Genomic DNA, 20,276 nt, shown 5'->3' on the forward strand with positions numbered 1-20,276 from the left:
CTCACCATTATAGATAGCGTAATAGAGTGCTTAGCATTTGTATCTCAGTAGGCTCATGTATTAAAGTTTTGCACCAGTGTTGTCCTCATTAAAAATAATGGAATCGTTTTGTTGATAACTCTGGTGCAATTTTTGCATTGTCGCAAAACTTTAATAATTGAGGCCCCAAATCTTCTCCTGACTCACAGGATAGTGCTGTAACTATCTAATCATGCAAACCTCTTGCTGTTACCAATGAAGCATCAACTAAAAAATTTTATGAGGACAATTTTAAAAGAGATTTCCATGGGTAAAATGTTTTTTATCTGTGTAAATCAGCTGTCTGAAAATTGCCCATCCTGTACATGAGTAAAAGTATGTGTGTAGTTTCATAATCTATGTACTATTATCTGCATATAGTCCCGTCAGGAAAGATGGGGTCAGCTTAGGGGAAAAAACTTCATGCATCTTTTCAGATTTTTAAAATTATGGAAGTAATTTTCAAAGGAGTTACGTGCATAAAAGTAGCATATATTGTAGCAATTTTCAAAAGACTATGAACGTAAGGTGCATTTATGTGTGAAAAACCTTTAGACAATTCAACCCTCTACAGTGAATTTTCAAAGAAGTTATGCGCATGAAAGTAACAATTTTCAAAAGCCCATTTACACACGTAAAAGCTTTTGAAAATTACCGCCTATATGTATAGCTTTTGGTCAGAAAAAGAATCTGCAGAAAGAGCACGCTGTGCTTGCTTTTCCTTGTCCAATTTTCAAGGAAAAAGTATGCAAATATTAGCTTTTTTGAAATCAAAGATCTCTGTCCTGATTGGTGAACATTAGAATATCAACCCACACCACATACTGCTCCCTTGGATTTCTGCATTGAATCCTTGCTTGGATTTTGCATTGAATCCTTGCTGCCAAGCACTCAGATCATTTTGTCTGCTTCCTTAGTGGTGTTGATCTGCTGCAGATTTTTGTTTCATCTACAAACAATAAAGACCTGCTGGTTGAACAGATATATGGTGTAAGTTTAGAAAAGGCACAGGATTGGAAATGAGTGCCTGATGATTTAATTTTAGCTTTAGTTTGAGAAAAGGGTGAGGATCTATCTGAAAATAGAGTTTGTAGTTTGTGTTTGTATGTATTGTTAGTTTTAGGAGTTGGGTTGCATGATTATATGTTTGGGGGTTTATTTATATTTTGTGTATGGAGAGTGTATATATTGAGTTATTGTATTCCACTTTGGGGACTGTGATGAAAAAGCAGATGATCAAATGCAGTAAATAAATAGACAAACTTTCTTTACTTATTCCCTTGCAATATCACTTGCAAAAATGTTCAGTAGAACTGGCCCCAGTACTGATCCTTGAGGCACTCCACTAATAGCCTCTTTTTCCTCAGAGTAAGGTCCACTAATTACTACCCTCTGTAGTCTGTCACTCAGTCAATTTCTAACCCCCATTAGCCACCTTGGGAATCCCACCTCAGGGATGTTTAGTTAATTTATGAACCTCCAATGTGGGACAATGTTGTAAGCTTTGCTGAAATCCAAATAGTCCACATCCAGTGCATGCCCTTGATTGCCATTTGGTAAAACTATGCTGTCTTGATCCTGAAACCCATTGAATCAAGATACTCTACTATATTTTCTTATAATACTGGCTCCATTAATTTACTCACTACCAAGGTCAATCTCACTAACTTGTAATTGCCATCCACCAGATATAGTCCTTCTTCATACCACTAGTATAAAGGATTAGATTTGTCCTCTCTCGTCCTCCAAAAATCACTTCTATCTCCAATGATTGATTGAATAGCATCGTCATGGAGTCACCAGTACCTCTCTGAGCTCTTTTAATATCCTAGGATGTATTCCAGCCAAACCCATTGCTTTGTTCGCTTTTTGTTTTATTAGTTCCATGCAAACCTTTTCCTTTGTAAATGCCTTGCCATCTACCTCATTACCATTTATACTGCTGCTAACCAAATGTAGCTCTTCTCCATTCCCTCCTTTGGGGAACACTAAACATAGTATTTGTTCACCATGTCTGCAGTGATGCTGTAAATCCCATTCCCACACTGCCACTATGGTTTCTCTGTTCATCCTACTTCCTCCCCTTGAAGTCCAGGTGTTCCTCCATCTTCTGAATGTAAAAGTAATTGCTCTCTTTATTTTTAAGCCTCCCTCTAGCTTTGTATGATGGCCCCTGTTGCTTGAACTTCCCATTCTATTAAAAGTGCCACATTCTGGTGCTTAATTGAAATCCTCTAGATATTTTAGTGTTTGCATCTTTTTCCCCTTTTCTCCTGCCTTTTAAAGAGTACATGTTTAGCTTTTAAACTTTGTCCATTTCTGGGCTATAAGGCAGGCCAGTCTCCATTTTCAAGTCCTCCTTTGCAGTGCCGTACCTTTCAATGTTTTTTTGTAGATGCGGTCTTCAAATCCGGACATTGTACAGAAGGTTGGGGGTCTTACAATAAGTCTGTACAGTGGTAATATTGCCTTCCTCTTCCCATTAATGGTCTCTCATTATGCATCAAAGCATATTACTAGCCTTCTCCACTGCTTTGTCACTCTGACTGACTAACTTGAGGTCATGAGAAATATGACCTCCCACATTCCTTTCCTATTTGGTAATTGCTAGTTCTTCCTCCCCAAAATGGTATTTGGCTCTTGGATTTATGCATCCTAATATTGTTGCGCTCGGGGGTGGACCCTTGTCCTGGAGCAGTGGAGAACTGCTCCCTGGTAGGGACCAGGAAGCACCTGCCCCCAGGGGGTGGAGCACTGGAGGAGACAGAGGTCAGATGAGGCCACAAGGTGAGGTCACAAGGTGAGCAGGCCCGTGCACGGGCTGGGTGCAGATGGGGCGCATAACAAATATATTAGCATGATTTTGCAAATTTTGGATTAAAGTGCAGTCTCCAAACCATTGACCATTTTTCCAATTTTGAATGTTATCTTTAATTTTATATATGCCTTTGGCATGTCTGCTCTGTTGCAAATTTTCACATTGCCCTCAAACAGGTACGCATTTCCTTATAGTCTCTTGGAATCTGTCCCTTTCCCAGTGAAAAGTTGAACAGAGTTCTGAGACAAACAGTCCACCACATCCTTGAGCTCCTTCAATATCATTTCTAAAGCGCTACAAGAAACACCGTATGCAATGCTGTCCAGATACATATAAGATATTGTTCCTACTCCACAGGGCTTACAATCTAATCAAGACAAACACACCTGACAAGCAAATCTATGGGAAGTGTATTTATTGTAGAGCAGTGTTAGGATTTGAAAGCAGTCTAAAAAATGTGAGTTTTTCCCTCCTTCACCTTGAACACTACCTCCTCAGCAAATGGTAATGTGTTTACTGCCCAGGCCTTTATGCCCTTGGCCCATCACTCTTCCCTTTCAGTGTGAATACCAAGCCAAAGTAGTCATTCAACATAACAGCTTTTTTCTGATCCTCCTTGGTACAAAACTTCATCCTTCCATTTTATTCTTGCCATTCTTCTTTTAGACATCCTGTTTACACAGATGCACTGTAGACAGTGGTACTGCTGTTTTTATTGATTAGGCAATCTTTTTGAGTTCTATAGTCCAGGTGTTACATTTTTTTTTTGTATTTATATTCTGCCTTTTGTGACAGGTCGGCTACCTTAAAGTGGATTATATTCAAGTACAATAGGAATCTCCATGTCCCCAGAGAAATACCTATTGTGTTTGAATTTTAAAATGAGCAAGTGTGTGCCCATACACGTGTGCATCGGTGCGCGAGTGGAGATATGCTTGAATTTTAAATCATGGGCGTGCATAATTTAAGATATGGCTACTGTGTGCATGCTTTTAATATTGAGAGGATACGCAAGCAAACCAACTTCACATACCTCCCTTTGGACTTTGCTGGCTTTAACGCATGTATGTAAGTGGATTTTAAAACATGCTTGTGTGAGGGGCATTCCCAGTTTTTCCAATTAGTCCATTAGTTTGCCCAGTCAATATCAAGGTTTTCCAGACCCCTCTGGTTCTTCATCCTGCATGCCCTCTAGTTGACACCGACCCCTCACCATGTTGTGAGGGGTCGGTGTCAAAAATGCGAGATCTGCAGACTTGCTCCTCATCAGAAGCAGCAGTAAAGTTACGCAGTTAACGAGCTGCTGCGTGCTGCGACCTCCGGTTTTAAAATATGGAGCTATGTGTGTAACTGTTGGCCCTGCCTCAAAATGCCCATGCCCTGCCCCCAACTCTGCCCCTTTTCCACCCTCCCCCCCTTTTTTAACTCGCACACACTCATATATTTGCACGGAATTTCCGGCTTTTTAAGTATGCGTCACTCATGCGTGGCCCAGATACTCGCACATGTGGGCATTTTAGCACAAGCAATGCTTTTAAAATTGATCCCAATGGGATTTTTCCCATAGACACAGAATGGGAGAAAACCTTTAATAAATAGGCCCCCAAGTTTGACTTGCCCAAGGTCATGAAAAACTTCAGTGAGGTTTGAATACTGGTTTCCCTGGCTTAGAGCCTGAGGCTCTAACCACTAGGCCAGAACTTCTCAACTGGCGTGTCACCAAGCACCGGCAGGTGCCACATGCTACCTGCAGCCAGCGGAGCTGAAGACCAGAGTGCTGGCCATGACAGGATACCAGGCCAGAAGGGTGAAGATTTGAGCTGTGGCTGCCAGTGGGGCCGAAGACTGGATCACTGGCCATCGCTGGAGACCAGGCCAGTGGGGTGAAGATTGGAGCGCTGGCTGCAGCCGGAGATCAGGCCGGCGGGACCAAGACTGGAGCACTGGCTGCTTGTGGGGCCGAAGACTGGGGCGCTGTCCGACACCGTAGACCAGGCCAGTGGAGCTAAAGATTGGAGTGCTGGCTGCCGCCAGAGACCAGGCTGGCAGGGCTGAAGATCGGAGCGCTGGCGACCGGCGGAGACCAGACCAGTGGGGCTGAAGACTGGTGCTGTTCTGCTGGGGGCCGGTGTGTATGTGTGGTGCGTATTTGAGACACAGAGGGTGCTTGTGCATGTATGTGTGTGTGTAGAATGTATATGAAGGGGGAGGGTGCTTCTGTGTGTGTATGGGGTGTAAATGTGAGAGGGGGTGCTTCTTTGTGTGTGTGTGTGTGTGTGTGTGTGTGTGGTTTGTATGTGATAGGGGAAGGTGCTTCTATGTATGTGAGGTGTGCATGTGAGGGGGAAGGATGCTTCTGTGTGTGTGGTCTATATTTGAGATGAGGAGGGTGCTTGTGTGTGTGTGTGGTATGTATGTGAGGGGGAGGGTGCTTCTGTGTGTGTGGGTGTGGTGTATATTTGAGATGGGGAGGGTGCTTCTTTGTGTGTGTGATGTGTATGTGAGGGGGAGGGTGCTTCTGTGTGTGTGAAGTGTGTATGTGAGGGGAAGGGTGCTTCAGTCTGTGTGTGTGAGAGAGAGAGAGAGGGAGAGAGAGAGAGAACATGTGTGTGATTGGAAGTCTGTGCTAAGTAAGAGAGAGATAGCATTGTGTAATTGAGAGAGACTGGTCAGAGAGGTAATGTGTATGTATAAGAAAGACTGATCAGGGAGGTGACTGGTATGTGTGTGTGTGTGTGTGTGTGTGTGTGTGTGTGGTGTGTGTGAGAGAGAGAGACTGGTCGGGGAGATGATTGGTGTGTGAGAAACAGAAACTGGTCCTGAGGGTGTGACTGGTGTGTGTGTGAGTGTGTGAGTGAGAGAGACACAAACTAGGTGTGGTCCCTAAGGAAGAGGACTGTGAGGACAGCTTCAGTAGCTACTGCTGCTTCTGGTGTGGCCTGCCAGGGAAAGAAGCAGGAGTACTGCTGGAGAGGGTAAGTAAAGGTAACTTTTTAAGTTCATTTTTCTTGATTGACTACCTTTTCAATTATTGGGTGTTATATTATATGACTGCTGTTTGAAATATTTTATTGGTGTTTGGAGAATTTTTAATAATTTTTAAGAGTTTTTATTTGTTTTTACTTGTTAGATGTTGTTCTGTTCATCAGCTGTTTTGAAATATTCATATAGTTTTACTGTTGTGATTCCGCTTGTGGGAGCTAGCCCACAAGCGGCCTCTCACCTTTCTCCGGCGTCTTCAGCAGCCCAGAGGCTGCCGGCGTTGCTGTCTCCTGGCAGGCCCAGAGGCCTGCTCTGCAGCAGCATGGACGCCGCCATCGTTCTGCCCCTTCGCACGGCAGGGAACCGCCTCCCACGTCGGGGCCTGCCCTGCAACCCATTCTTCCTGCTCCTGCTCAACGTCTTCAGCGTGCTGCTGTCCAGGGTCCTGCCCCTTCCTTCTAGGGGCAAGGCTGCGTCTCTCTTCTGGATTTAAAGGGCCCGTGGCTGGATATGCCCCGGGCCCCACCTGGAACTCCTCCCTGGGCGTCTCCTCCTTCAGCCCTATAAAAGGGCTCTGCTTTCAGTCCATCCTTGCCTTGGCAAGGGGCTAGTCCTCCTCTGGACTTCTGCTTCCTGCTCCTGCCTGATGTCTCTCTTTTTCGTGGGATCCCTCGTCGTCCATGTTCCTGGTCTCTCCTCTGAATGTCCTTCGTCTCGTCCTGTCATCCGTCATGTTCCCAGATGTCTCTGACTCCGTTGTATCTCCAGATTTCCTGATCCAATTCTGAATCTGAATTTGAATCTGAATCTGTATCCTGATGTCTCTTCCTGATGTGCTGTTGTCTGTCCTGTCCAGCATCTGCCAATGCTCCACGCTGGGATGTATAGGGCGCGCAGTGGCCCAGTGGTCTGCGACCACCCCGGTTGGGGTGTGTAGGGCGCTCGGTGGGATAACTCCTTCCATGGAGCTGAGGATCTTCCACGTCTGTCGTCAGTCCATGTCCATTGTCTGGAGTCCTCCTGATGTCCTTGCCTTGCTCTTCCTCGCTGCCCTTCATCGAGTGTCCTGGGAGTCCAATGGCACAGTGGAGGCCTGACATTTTAACTTCCTCCGATGTCTTGGACTCCGACTTTGCCTAGCCTTCGGCGGATTGTGCTCAGTGGATAGCCCGAGGGCCATTCTGGCCACTGGAGCCTCCTTTCTGGCTGTGTGAGTTAGCATGCTATCTGGATTCCTCTCCATCCTGAGTTTTACTTGCCTGATTTTAGCTTGTCTTGCTTCCTGTGTCTTCCTCTTTGTCTGCTCCAGAGTCCTCGTCTTCGTCTGTTCCAGAGTCCTTGACTTTGTCTACTCCAGAATCCTCGTCTTCATCAGCTCCTGGCCTTTGTCCACCTCTGCCTCCTGTCCGGCCTGCCACCTCAGCCATTACGCAGCAGCAGGTCTGAAAGGGCTTGGAGTGGGCGGAGGACTACTCAGAGTCCAACCTTGTGTGGTTGGCCTCCCGGAGGCTGTGCAGGTCAGCAGGGGCCTGGGCTTCCAGTTTCTGCCCTGACGAGACTCTGTCTCACCTCCCTTGGCGCTTCCTCGGAGCTCTTCTCCCGGTTCACCGAGGTCCAAGGGTACACCCCACTTGTTCCACTGCAACAGCTTGCCAAGGCCCTCGAGTTCAACAGTTGGCCAAGGTCCCTTTGTGCGCAACATTTACAACTATAAAACTATGTGGGGATCTATTGCAGCTTGGATTTTTCTGTTTTCCTAATTGGAGGTGTATTGGTGTTTAGGGCCTGGTTTAATATTTGCAGCACTGCCTTTTTATAGGTAGGGATGTTCCATTTGAGTGCATGCCATAATGCAGGTGTAACTTTGTGCTGATTTCTTTGTGTGCATTATTGCAGAGCCTGGTACTATGTTAGGTGCTATATTTCTGTTACCATTTCTCCAGTTTTGTACTGCATGCAGAGTGGCTTTTTTGGGTTTCCATTCCAGTTTCGGTCTTCATATTTATAATTTGTGGGCTTTCTGTACTTGGTGAAGGTTGATTTTGAGTGTGTGACTGAGGTAAGGTATTTAACTAGCATGAGGGTTAGTAACTAAAATAACTCACCTTATTTGTTGTGTTTTCTCAATAGGACATGCATTGTTGGTGAACTGCTGTCTTTTTATAAGTAGGGCTATTGTGCCTGATAGTAGAGGGAGTTTGTGATGCTGTTATTGAGATAACACCGGAATATATTTTTTGTATGGTGAGTTGTACGGGGAATATCCCAGTTCTGCTTTATACCCATTGCTGACGGTCGGGGGTGGGGGTGGGGTTCCTGTGGATGTAAAGTGTACATTTACATTTAGCCTTGTGTCTGTCATGTGTTCAGTGTGTCACGCATGTGAGAACTATCAGATGTGTCCCGACAGAAAAAAGGTTGAGAACCACTACACTAGGCTATTCCCCCATACCACAGTAATAATGCGAAGAGATATGGTATAATGCCTTAAGCTATGAATGGTGAATCTGGAGAGCTTTTTTTTATTAATTTAAAAGCATTTCTTACATGCCTGTCTATAAACTTAAACATGTTACATGAAAAACACACATAATTAAAAACTTACAAACACCATATTAAAAATTTCAAACCCTGAAATTGCATATCATCAACAAGATTGATCTTATCTGCATGCCACATGACTCTTATTATCTCTTACTGTACCCATATATTACATCATCATTGTTTTATTTATGACATGCTTTTCCACCATGAGAGTTCAAAGTAAGTTACAGACAGGCTAAAAGCAGATACATTACATGACTCTTACATACTGTAAGCCTGTTCAAATAAAACTGTCTTCAACTTTTTTTCAGAAAATTTTGGCACATAATTCTGATCTGAGCTGATCAGGCAAAGAGTTGGACCAACAACAGCAAAGCTATCCTCCCTATTCCCACATAATCTGAGGTGTTGGATGGATGGAATTTCTAGAATGCTTCTGCTGTGTGACTAGAGATGGCGAGTTGGAACAGAAAATTTCAATGCCAAGCAAAATAACTAATGCTATCATGCCATGTGATGCCTTAAAGACCATACTTTGGGTTTAATGAGGCCGATATTCAGTGCTACTTAGCTGGATAAGTAGTGACTTCTGATTATCCATCTGTGATCAGCGGTCACCACTTAGCTGGATAAATACTTATTCAACTAAGTAGTTAACTGGATAAATGAGTGGGATGTGGGTGGATCAGGGAAGAGCAATATATCTGGTTAACTTAGCCGGATAAGTGCCAATATTCGGACATATCTGATTAAGTTAACTGGATAAGTTGGACCTGCTTAATAGGCAAGATTATGTGCAGTGTGAACGACTGGCACATGTTGAACATCACTGGTTGGAAATGTGCCGAGTACAAAATCTGTTTTCTTTATGTTAAATACTAATTTGTTATTTTGCAACAACTGTCCAAGAATATCAATTACAGTGGCAACTCTTTGTAAAGTTTCATCAACAGATGGCATAATTGGTACTGAAAAATAGATATCATCCATATATAATTTATAGTCAAGATTTGGATCAGTTAAGATCCTGCAAAGTGGGTGCCTGTACATATTAAATAAAGTGGCTGAAAGATCAGAGCCCTGAGGAATACCTGATATCAACGGGAACCAGGAAGAATGGTTCCCTGAGACAGATACCTGATGAAGGCAAGGACTCAAAAAAGAGTCAAACCACTTTAGGACAGCATGTTGCATGCCAACTCCCTGACTCTTAACAATAGAATCCCATGATTTAAAGTGTCAAATGATGTGGAGAGATAAGACCAAGAAAAAAAACTTAGTCTGTCATCAAAACTTCTTCTCAACTTATCTCATTTTGATTTTGTAATTTTGTTAATTTTTTATTCTCAGTTTTTTAACACAGTTCCTATCAATTTCTCTCTCCCCTAGCACTTCACTACCTTTCTCCTTCCCGCAACTTCTGCGCTTACTGTCACCTGACCCCCATCCTCTCCTTTTTCCTTCACTGCTCCACCTCCCCCCTCCCTGTTATTTGTAATTTCCTCTTCCTCCTTTACAATGTTGATTGTGAACCGGCATGATATGTCCTATGAATGTCGGTATATTTTAAAAGCATTTAAATAAATAAATAAATAAAATAAATAAACTGGAAATGAACAGGTTTTTGTATTATTGGGTGAACTGGAACTAGTCGAGCAATGCGTGCTCTTTCTGAAACTCATTCAATTGTTTTAATGCAGCTTTTTCTATCACCTTAGCAAGAAAAGGGAGTGAAAAAATTGGGCAATAATTATTTACATCTACCGCATTGCACATTTTTGAACGGTCTGCAAAGTGATAAAGTCAGTAGTCAATACTAGCCTAATAAATGCAAATCAAAAATTGTAAGCAGCATTGTTTGATACTAACAGGCCGATTCAGTAAAAATGCGGGAGAGCGGACGAACGCCCGCTCTCCTGGCGCGCGCACCGGCCACTCACCGGTGCGCGCGATACAGTATACAAATGAGGTGGTGCGGTAGAATCGGGCAAAAGGTGGCACTAGGGACACTAGCGCGTCCATAGCGCCTCCTTTTAGCTGGGAGCGACAGCTGTCAGCGGGTTTGATAGCTGACGCTCAATTTTGCTGGCGTCGGTTCTCGAGCCCGCTGACAGCCACGGGCTCGGAAACCGGACGCCGGCAAAATTGAGCATCCAGTTTTCGGCCCGAGAGCCGCGGGCCGAATTCAAAAATCTTTTTTTTTAAACTTTTTTTTACTCTTCGAGGCCTCAGACTTAATATCGCCATGATATTAAGTCGGAGGCTTTCAGGCCGATACAGTACAGTCCACTCACCGGTGCGCGCGATACAGTATACAAATGAGGTGGTGCGGTAGAATCGGGCAAAAGGTGGCACTAGGGACACTAGCGCGTCCATAGCGCCTCCTTTTAGCTGGGAGCGGCAGCTGTCAGCGGGTTTGATAGCTGACGCTCAATTTTGCTGGCGTCGGTTCTCGAGCCCGCTGACAGCCACGGGCTCGGAAACCGGACGCCGGCAAAATTGAGCATCCAGTTTTCGGCCCGAGAGCCGCGGGCCGAATTCAAAAATCTTTTTTTTTTAACTTTTTTTTACTCTTCGAGGCCTCAGACTTAATATCGCCATGATATTAAGTCGGAGGCTTTCAGGCCGATACAGTACAGTGTGCTCCGTTGGAGCACACTGTACTGTATCGGCCTGAAAGTTGGTTACAACTCAAGAGATGAAGCTAACTTAACCCTGGAGCATGTCCCAAAGTCCCCAGGGTCCTGCTTTAAAGGGCCCAAGTTGCCTGATAGAGTGCCCCATTTGCCAAGTAGAGAACCCACCCTCCCACGGGATCTGGAGGGACTGCCTGTCCCAGTCCCCCACTGTCCATTGATGTGGCCCCAATGCATAAATAGGAAAATAAATAAATAAATGAAGGAAGAAGTGTTTTGGTGCAGGCCCCATTCTAACCATGCCCATTGTCACCAATTTAGGGGCATAAGAAGGAGAGAGGTCAGCTGCACAGCTTAGTAAATGAGACCCTAAGTTGGAGAGTGAGTGACTTGCCCAAGGTCACAAGAAGCAGCAGCAGGATTTGAATGCTGGCTTCCCTAGGTTGTAGCCTGCCTCTCTAACCACTAGGCTACCCCTCCACTCTGCTTCACCTTAGCTCTCTGTGCCTCAGTTTACTCAGCTGCATTAGGGTAATTGTAATAAGTATTTTCCTTTTCCTTTCTCCCCTAGTAGATGTTTCTTGCAATCCATGAATTAGAAATGTTTTACTGAATTCTACACTTATAGGTGATTGTGCCCATGCTTTTCTAAATGGCCAGTGTACTAATACATGGTATTTTTTGTAGATTAGAGGTCCATTTGAGTGCGATTTGTCTATGCGTATGTAGCAAATTTCTGTGAGATATTTTTCATGCATTGCCATGGCTAGGAATTATGCATTCCTGCCTGTGGCAATATGTGAAGCCTGCCTGTGATCCGCACAACGGCTGGGGGGAATTAAAGGGGCCTTGTGGCCCATGTGATGCACCCCACCCAGGGCACCAGAAATTGCCTGGTGATAGCAGAGGAGCTCTGTTCTTTCATGTCCCGCCTCTGTGTCCCCAGAATCCATTAAATGTTCTCATCTGAGGCATCCCCTCTTCACCTATCCCCTCCAAATCATACCTCATAGGTGTGGTGGTTTATGGGGGTAGGAGCAATCCTTACTGGCTGCTGCCCGTTTGATGCCAGATTTCAAAATGGCATTGGCTAACCTCATGAATTCTTTGCTCAAGAGGAAGGTACAGGGGCTGCAAGGCCCCTTTAGTTGTGGCATTGCTGCATGTGAAGCATCGTTCTCCCATCTGAAAGCAAAGATTACTACATCTCTTTGAGGTATAGTTATTTCTTGTGAAACCGGGCCTATGAAGCAATTTTCACATCTTCCTTTTCACAAAATCACACTTTAATAAGAGTTTCTTTGGATAAGCTTGCATTACAACAGCAGAGGTATACTGAGGATCTCCAGTGCCTGAGGGCCAATGCATTTGTGATGCCTCCCCCATATCCTCCTTGTAGAAATGCTTAAGGGCAAGAAAACCCCAGAAAAGAAATGAGCTGACAGACTGTAGTGAACAATCTACAGGGCAAAAGGTTCTCTGCCTGGAGACCGGCCGCCAACATTGCCCCTTCCCTCCCGTGGTATCGCAAGCAAACAAAAACATTCTCTGATAAAGAGTAAGACCAAGAGTCAAGGACTGTGATGTAAAATTTATAAATTCTTCCAAAATTTCCACTTCCAACCGTCAGAAGATAAAATAAGGAAAAACCATTCCAAGTTTGTCCTTTTTTCCAGACCATCACTGCAGCCTCTTGATAGTACACTGCTTGTCCCCTCACCCAATGCAGAATAATTGACAGCAAATTAGAAAAAAAACATGGAGACAAAACCTGAACTGGAAATCTCAAAAAGCCAGACTCTGTCTGCAGTATAACACCACAGAAATAATATAGGCATAGCCAGATGCACTTTTCCCATAAATGACAGAGAAAATCAAATTCTCACACTTCCCGTCTCAGAGAAACAGAATCAGTAACAGTCTTTCTCCCCAGCTCCCTCTCCCTCTCCCTTCCCAGACCTCCCAGCCAGACTCATATGCAGCGCAATAATGCAAAAACAGAAACATCATCATGCCACATAAAACAAAATCAAGATATATAAATCCATCATAATAGTAAACCATATTAATAAAAACATTATTTCATGAAAGATGATAAATAGAGCATCTAATAATTAATAAGGATTAAAACAACTTTAAACATTTCTCAAAATCAATTAAATATTTCAAAATAGCAGACATATCATATAACACCCAATAATTAAAACTAATAGGGATAAAAAGTATCCCCCTCTCTTACCTGCAAACTTATGATTTGTAGTTATCCTGAGATTGCCCTAGATTCAGTGGATTAGTGAATGGGGGAGGGCGCAGGCGATAAGGGAACACACAAACTTTCTCCTCTCTCTCACTCTCTCTCTCTCACACACACATTTACCCACACATACCCTTCTACCTTCTCACTCAGCCCCCTTTTATCACTCTCACCTCCCTTCCCTCCCAGTCACTCACCCCTCACTCTCACTCTCATTCACCCCTTCCTTTCCCTGTCAGTCACTCTTTCACCCCTTCCCTCTCACTCATCCCTTTTCTTCCCTTTCAGTCATTCACCCCTCCCCCTTACTCCCTTTCCTTCTCTCTGCCACTCACATCCTCAGCCCTTCCCTTCCCTCCCTCTCCTCTCCCTCTCCCCTTCCTATTCCTCAGTCTCTTCCCCTTTCCTTCCCTCACTCATACCGCTTCCCTTCCCTCTCAGTCACAACCCACCATATGACTCCCTTTCCCCCCCCAGTGGTTCTTTTCTTCTTCTTATTGGCCAGGTGTGGGAAGCCTGCCACCAAGTCATCATTTGGCCCACCGCTAAGATTTAGTACCTATCTCCCTCGCTCTCTTACACACATGCTGTCACACACGCATGCTCCCTCTCTCTCTTACGCCCAGGCTCTAACACACTTGTGAGCTCCATCTCTCTCATACACACAGGCTTTAACACACATACATGTTCCCTCTCTTTCATATGCACAGGCTCTCACACACATGCATGCTCCATCTCCTACACACATGCATATGCTCCCTCTGTCTCATACACATAAACACATTCTCCCTCTCTCATACACACATGCTCTCACATGCATATATACAAGCTCCCTCTCTCTCATGTACATATGTTCACACAAATGTTCAGTCTCTAATACATACAGGTTCTCACACACACATGCTCTCACTCAAGCTCCCTCTCTTTCATACACACATGCTCACACAAACACTCCCTCATTCTTATATACACACTCACCCTCCCTCTCACTTGAGCCTATCACTCGCATGGAATCTGAAGGGGAAGGGGGGGGGGGTCCCGTGGCCCCACCTCACTCATGCTGTCAGCGGGTTAGGTTGTTTCAGTGGCTCTAATGGATCTCTTCTTCAGCCATTATGAGATGGGGTCTACAATGGCCTTAATGAGCCACCATTCTTTGTGGCTCAATAGCAGCTGGAAGCCCCATGTGCATATAGGGCTAAGGACGCCTCTGCTTTGCTTCCTTAGACATGTGTCTTGATAGCATATTCTTCCTATCTTCCTTCCACGGGGCCCAGTTGATGTTTTCTTTTGGGCCTGCTTCTGCAGCAGAGCCCGGAGTTTTCAGCCATATACTAAAAAATAGTTCCAAAAAGAGGCTCCTGTTTGCCCCTTACAGCACTGCGCCTGGTGACCTGGGCCCCCCCCCCAACCCCTCCCCTCGGTATGTCACTGCAACAGCTCATTATTATGAGATTTAAATAAAGTTTTGTACAAAGTGGACTGTTACCTAGGTAACTTTAGGACTGTGATTTTCCCAACTAGACTTTCCTGGCTAGGTTTATCTGGCCAGCTCTGAATATCAGCACTAACTGGATATATTTTAGCTATGCTTGCAGAATACCCCTTGCCCTATCTCTTTTTACCACCTAACATTTCATTGCAGAGAGGAGTTGGAAATTTAAAACTTGAAGTTTAAACTTTTAAGTTTCTCGGACAATCTTTTTTGAATATCTACCTAAAAAATCATTGATTTTTAACCAGCCATCCCTGCCCCTCTCCCCCCCCTCCCAAAAAAAACCAAACAAAATCTTTCTGACTCTAATCATCTTTCTCAAGCATAGGATTAAAGATAGAAACATTTTCTGTATTTGTACTGTAAAATAAATGTCTGACTCCGGGCAGAGTTATAGAAGATCAGATCCATGGAATATTATACCTTTGATTCTCCCCTTTGATAAGGTGCGTCAGATCTGGTCAGGATTTTCTCTTATCTGGATCATAGCTGGCCCTAATGTAATACTGTATATGGTTTTATAATATCTACATAAACAAATGAGTTCTCTTCTACAAATATATTGCCTGATTCAGCACTTTCTCAAATTCAGGCTAGAGGATTAATACTGAGCTGGCTGACATGAACCAGAACTCTAAACAGACTGATTTGTCGAAAAGGGTATTCAAATGAAACAGCATACTGTACTGTACTGTAGGACTTATTGGGACACTAATGCTAATGCTGATTACAGAAACCTCCCTAAAATTCTTTTTTTCCCAGGCCATTGCCAGTGGCTTTAATTTATTGAGGAATATAGTATGACATTAATGGCAGTCCATTCATTTCAAGAAAATGTAAATAGGTTTCAGCACACAAGTAAAAGGGTAACTTTGTAAAGAATGTGATAAATTGCAGGAGGACCTTGTGAGACTGGAAGATTGGGCTTCTTCCAAATGGCAGATGAAATTTAATGTGGACAAGTGCAAGGTGATGCATATAGGGAAAAATAACCCATGCTGTAGTTACATGATGTTAGGTTCCATATTAGGAACTACCACCCAGGAAAAAGATCTAGGCATCATAGTGGATAATACATTGAAATCGTTGGCTCAGTGTGCTGTGGCGATCAAAAAGGCAAAGAGCTTGTTAGGAATTATTAAGAAGGGAATGGAAAATAAAACGATGGATGTCATAATGACTCTGTATTGCTCCATGGTGAGATTGCATCTTGAATAATGTGTGTAGTTCTGGTCGCTGCATCTCAAAAAAGATATAGTTGCATTGGAGAAAGTGCAGGGAAGGGCAACCAAAATGATATGGGGCATGGAACGGCTGCCCTATGAGGCAAGGCTATGGAAGTTAGGGCTGTTCAGTTTGGAGAAGAGATGACTGAGGGGGGATATGATAGAGGTCTACAAAATCATGAAAGGACTTGAAAAAGTTAATGAAATTGATTATATACTCTCTCAGAAAATAGAAGGACTAGGGGGCTCTCAATGAAATTAGCAAGTAGCTCATTTAAAACGAATTGAAGAAAATTCGTTTTCACTCAGCACATAGTTAAGCTCTGGAATTCATTTCCAGAGGAAGTGGTTACGATAGTTAGTGTAACTGGGTTTAAAAAAGGTTTGGATAAGTTCCTAGAGAATAAACTGCTATTAAATAATAAACAATAATAGCTTGAGATCTGTTTAATGTTTGGGTACTTGCCAAGTATTGTGACTTGGATTGGCCACTGTTGGAAACAGGATATTGGGCTTGATGGACCCTTGGTCTGCCCCAATATGGCATATCTTATGTTCTTCTATTGCAGTGGTTGTTTTGGGAGTGCTGATCTCCCTTGAACCCATATCTATAACTTCATTCATTACCTGGGGATAAAAAAGTGCTATGCAGGAGGATGTACACCAAATAAGGCTGACTAGGGGGTAATGGAAATGATAGGAAATTAAGAAGAATCTTTTCATGAAGTACACTGATTTCTTGTGTTAGGTCACCTGTCTCAGTATCGTACTCAATTATTTGTACACCAATCTGATGTATTAAAAAAACGTTTTAGACAAAGTTGTATGACTCATATTCCATATTAATTTTCTTTTCTTGAAACTACTGTATACTTCAGTATGACATCATAAGTTTACACATGCTAGGCTTATCTGGGAACTCATAGCTTTGCATATGCCTAGTAATGCTTTAGAAATAAGTACTAGTAGTAATAGGTGCTTGTGTGCTGCCACTTCTCTTCATTTGTATTTATTTTTCCATCTCCTTGGGTACCACTACAATACTAGTAACAGCAGTCAGAACTTGCATCCAGTCTGCTATTTGGTAACATTATCATTGTTCCTAGAGTACTTCTCATAGAACTCTAGAAAATTTAAGACCACTTCATTAACAAAACTTCTACTTTGTTGGGATGAAAATTTGGGTTTGTGGGCTTTCCTGTCATTTCTGAACTAGGTTTTCCATTTCCCTTTGGAGCTTTAGCATCCCTTTTTGTCCATAGAACTTAATTAAGTGTTTACTAAGGACCTGGCTTCTGCAAGTTGTGATCCATTCATGAGAGGTCAACATTCCTGCAAGTGGAGTCTTGGCTATTAGCATACATTCTAGTGCTTCCATAGTGCAGCTGGAATAAGAGTGGATTATGTTGCTATGCCTCCTATATGTAGTTCGCATCCTGTTAAGCACTGAACAGTGTTAGCTCTATTGTGATATCAATGTGTTGTGGTGAAGATCTGTGTAAAATCGGAGCGTCCATGTGTGCGCACCAGGAACCACACACACATGGAGGCGTGCATGGGTCTTAAAATCGACCCCTTAATGATCAGTCATCACAGCAGCAATAATCATACTGGAAGCATTAGATGGTTTCAACATAACTTTTACTGATAGATTATGTAGTTGATAGAAAGTTCTTTACAGCTTTAGCTGTTTCAATATATGGTATTACAAATTTAGTTCTTGAATAAGTTTGTGACCTTTCTTCTTTTAATAAATTTATATTGATGGTGGTTAAATAAGGTCCAATTAACAAATCCTACTTCTTATCCTTTTCAATCGATTTGGGGCAGTTGGTAATCTCCCTCCCAACTGATAGGGAATAACCTTTTCTAGTCAATTTGATCATATTCCATAGACAAAGTTCCAACTTCTCACACTTCTCCTGTAGTTCTTCCTCCTCTCCTTCATTTGATTTTGTGATACCTAATGGGCACCTGCTTTACTCCTCTTTATCTCTTTGAGATGATAGTGGACCTAAGGATGGGGGTCACAAAGTCTCTCTCCTCCCTCCAAAAATGGATGAAAACCCATTGCTCCTCCAGAGTTAAATATAGTTTACCCATACTCTCTGGTTGAGAGGCACCACACCTGGTTAGCATGCCCTGAGCCCCTGTGTGAGTACTCAGACATGTTAGAAAATTTAATGTTTCAAAAAGAGAAACCAAAAATATGAGATAAGGATATATAGCATGAGAATATACCACTTTCCATCTTTCACATGGGGGAACTACAAACTCACACTAACTACTCTTCTCTTTCCCCTGTGCTAATGGTACAATCCTTTTGGTTTCTGGTAGAGATATGGTAGCATCTCTACATGTGCATTGACAGCCAAAGCTTAACCCAAGCACATAAGTTCTCCTGGTTTCCTGAGAAGCCTTTTAATATTCAGCTTCAGGGATGCTTAATTACTTTTCCACTGGGAGCACAGGTTCCTATTTGCAAATATTTATATAAGATTTGTTTCCCTTCAATTTTTCTAACAATTCTCCTGATATAGACAAATTGATACATTTTAATAACATTTTGTGCATTTTATATAATTTTGGTGTTACTTATGTTATGACATCTTAAGTGAGGTTCTTTATGGGGTTTTCTTTTTTAGATTTGAGAAAGCATATGAATGATTGTTTATAACTAATGTAGCTATTTTTGGACATTTTATTTTATTTTTTGTAAAATACTTTGCTACAGCTTTACTTTCCCCATTATTTCCTATGGAGCTGGTCCATTAAGTGTTCAGAGCATATTTCATTGAGAGCAAGCAGTGACTAAAGAATGGGCAAGGGATTTTTTGCTTCATGGATCACACTAGCATTTGTGCTGTGAGCATGTCTGTGCACTTTTTTTCCCATGAAGTTCCAGATGATGATGACATCAGCAGAGCACCTTTTATGTTTGAAAAGCCTCATTTGTATTACATTGAAGTAATAATGTAGTGGATACTGGAGAACTGGGGCAGGTCTAAAATTCAGCATAAATGGATTTCTTGGCAACACTTTTGAACTCCAACATATGATTATTTTCATTCTCCAGAAGTGGCCAAGATTTTTTATCTGAAACATTTGCTAAAGGGTCTATATTTGAAAGCAGGGATTTTCAACCCAAAGGTCCATTGAATCCAGCTATCCTGTCTCCAAAAGTGGCCACTGCGAGTCACAAGAACCCAGCAGATCCCAAAAAGAGTAGATCCATTTCTTGTTGCTCACTCCCAGGTATAAGTGGTCGCTTTCCCAAATCTACCCGACTAATAAGAGTTTATGGAGTTTTCCTCCAGAAACTTGTCCAAACCCCTTTTAAACCCTGTTATATGAGAAGCATTGACTATGTCCTCAGGCAGCAAATTTCACAGCTTGATTGTGCATTGAGTGAAAAGCCACTTTCTCTGATTTCTTTTAAAGCAGCTACTTGTTAGTTTCCTGGAGTGTTCCCTAGTCTTAGCATTATTTGAAAGGGTAAGAATATAAGAAATTGCCATGCTGGGTCAGACCAAGGGTCCATCAAGCCCAGCATCCTGTTTCCAACAGAGGCCAAACCAGGCCACAAGAACCTGGCAATTACCCAAACACCAAGAAAATCCCATGCTAGTGATGCAATTAATAGCAGTGGCTATTCCCTAAGTAAACTTGATTAATAGCCGTTAATGGACTTCTCCTCCAAGAACTTATCCAAACCTTTTTTGAACCCCAGCTACACTAACTGCACTAACCGCATCCTCTGGCAACAAATTCCAGAGCTTAATTGTGTGTTGAGTGAAAAAGAATTTTCTCCGATTAGTCTTAAATGTGCTACTTGGCCTGGATTGGTCACTGTTGGAAACAGGATACTGGGCTTGATGGACCCTTGGTCAGACCCAGTATGGCATGTTCTTATGTTCTTATGTACTTGCTAACTTCATGGAGTGCCCCCTAGTCTTTCTATTATCTGAAAGTGTAAATAACCGATTCACATCTACTCTTTCAAGACCTCTCATGATCTTAAAGACCTCTATCATATCCCGCCTCAGCCGTCTCTTCTCCAAGCTGAAAAGTCCTAACCTCTTCAACTTTTCCTCATAGGGGAGCTGTTCCATCCTCTTTATCATTTTGGTAGCCCTTCTCTGTACCTTCTCCATCGCAATTATATCTTTTTTTGAGATGCGGCGACCAGAATTGTACACAGAATTCAAGGTGCGGTCTCACCATGGAGCGATACAGAGGCATTATGACATTTTCCGTTCTATTAACCATTCCCTTCCTAATAATTCCTAACATTCTGTTTGCT

The 20,276-nt window shown here is 42.9% G+C and overlaps 1 protein-coding gene across 1 annotated transcript in view; it reads left to right on the plus strand.

Moving 5' to 3' along the window:
* The window catches only part of FGF9 (fibroblast growth factor 9), a 100,982-nt gene that overhangs the window by 73,200 nt on the left and 7,506 nt on the right, over positions 1–20,276 (plus strand). The window lies entirely within an intron of this gene.

This window comes from Rhinatrema bivittatum, chromosome 5 (assembly GCF_901001135.1).
Source record: "Rhinatrema bivittatum chromosome 5, aRhiBiv1.1, whole genome shotgun sequence".
Lineage (NCBI taxonomy): Eukaryota > Metazoa > Chordata > Amphibia > Gymnophiona > Rhinatrematidae > Rhinatrema > Rhinatrema bivittatum.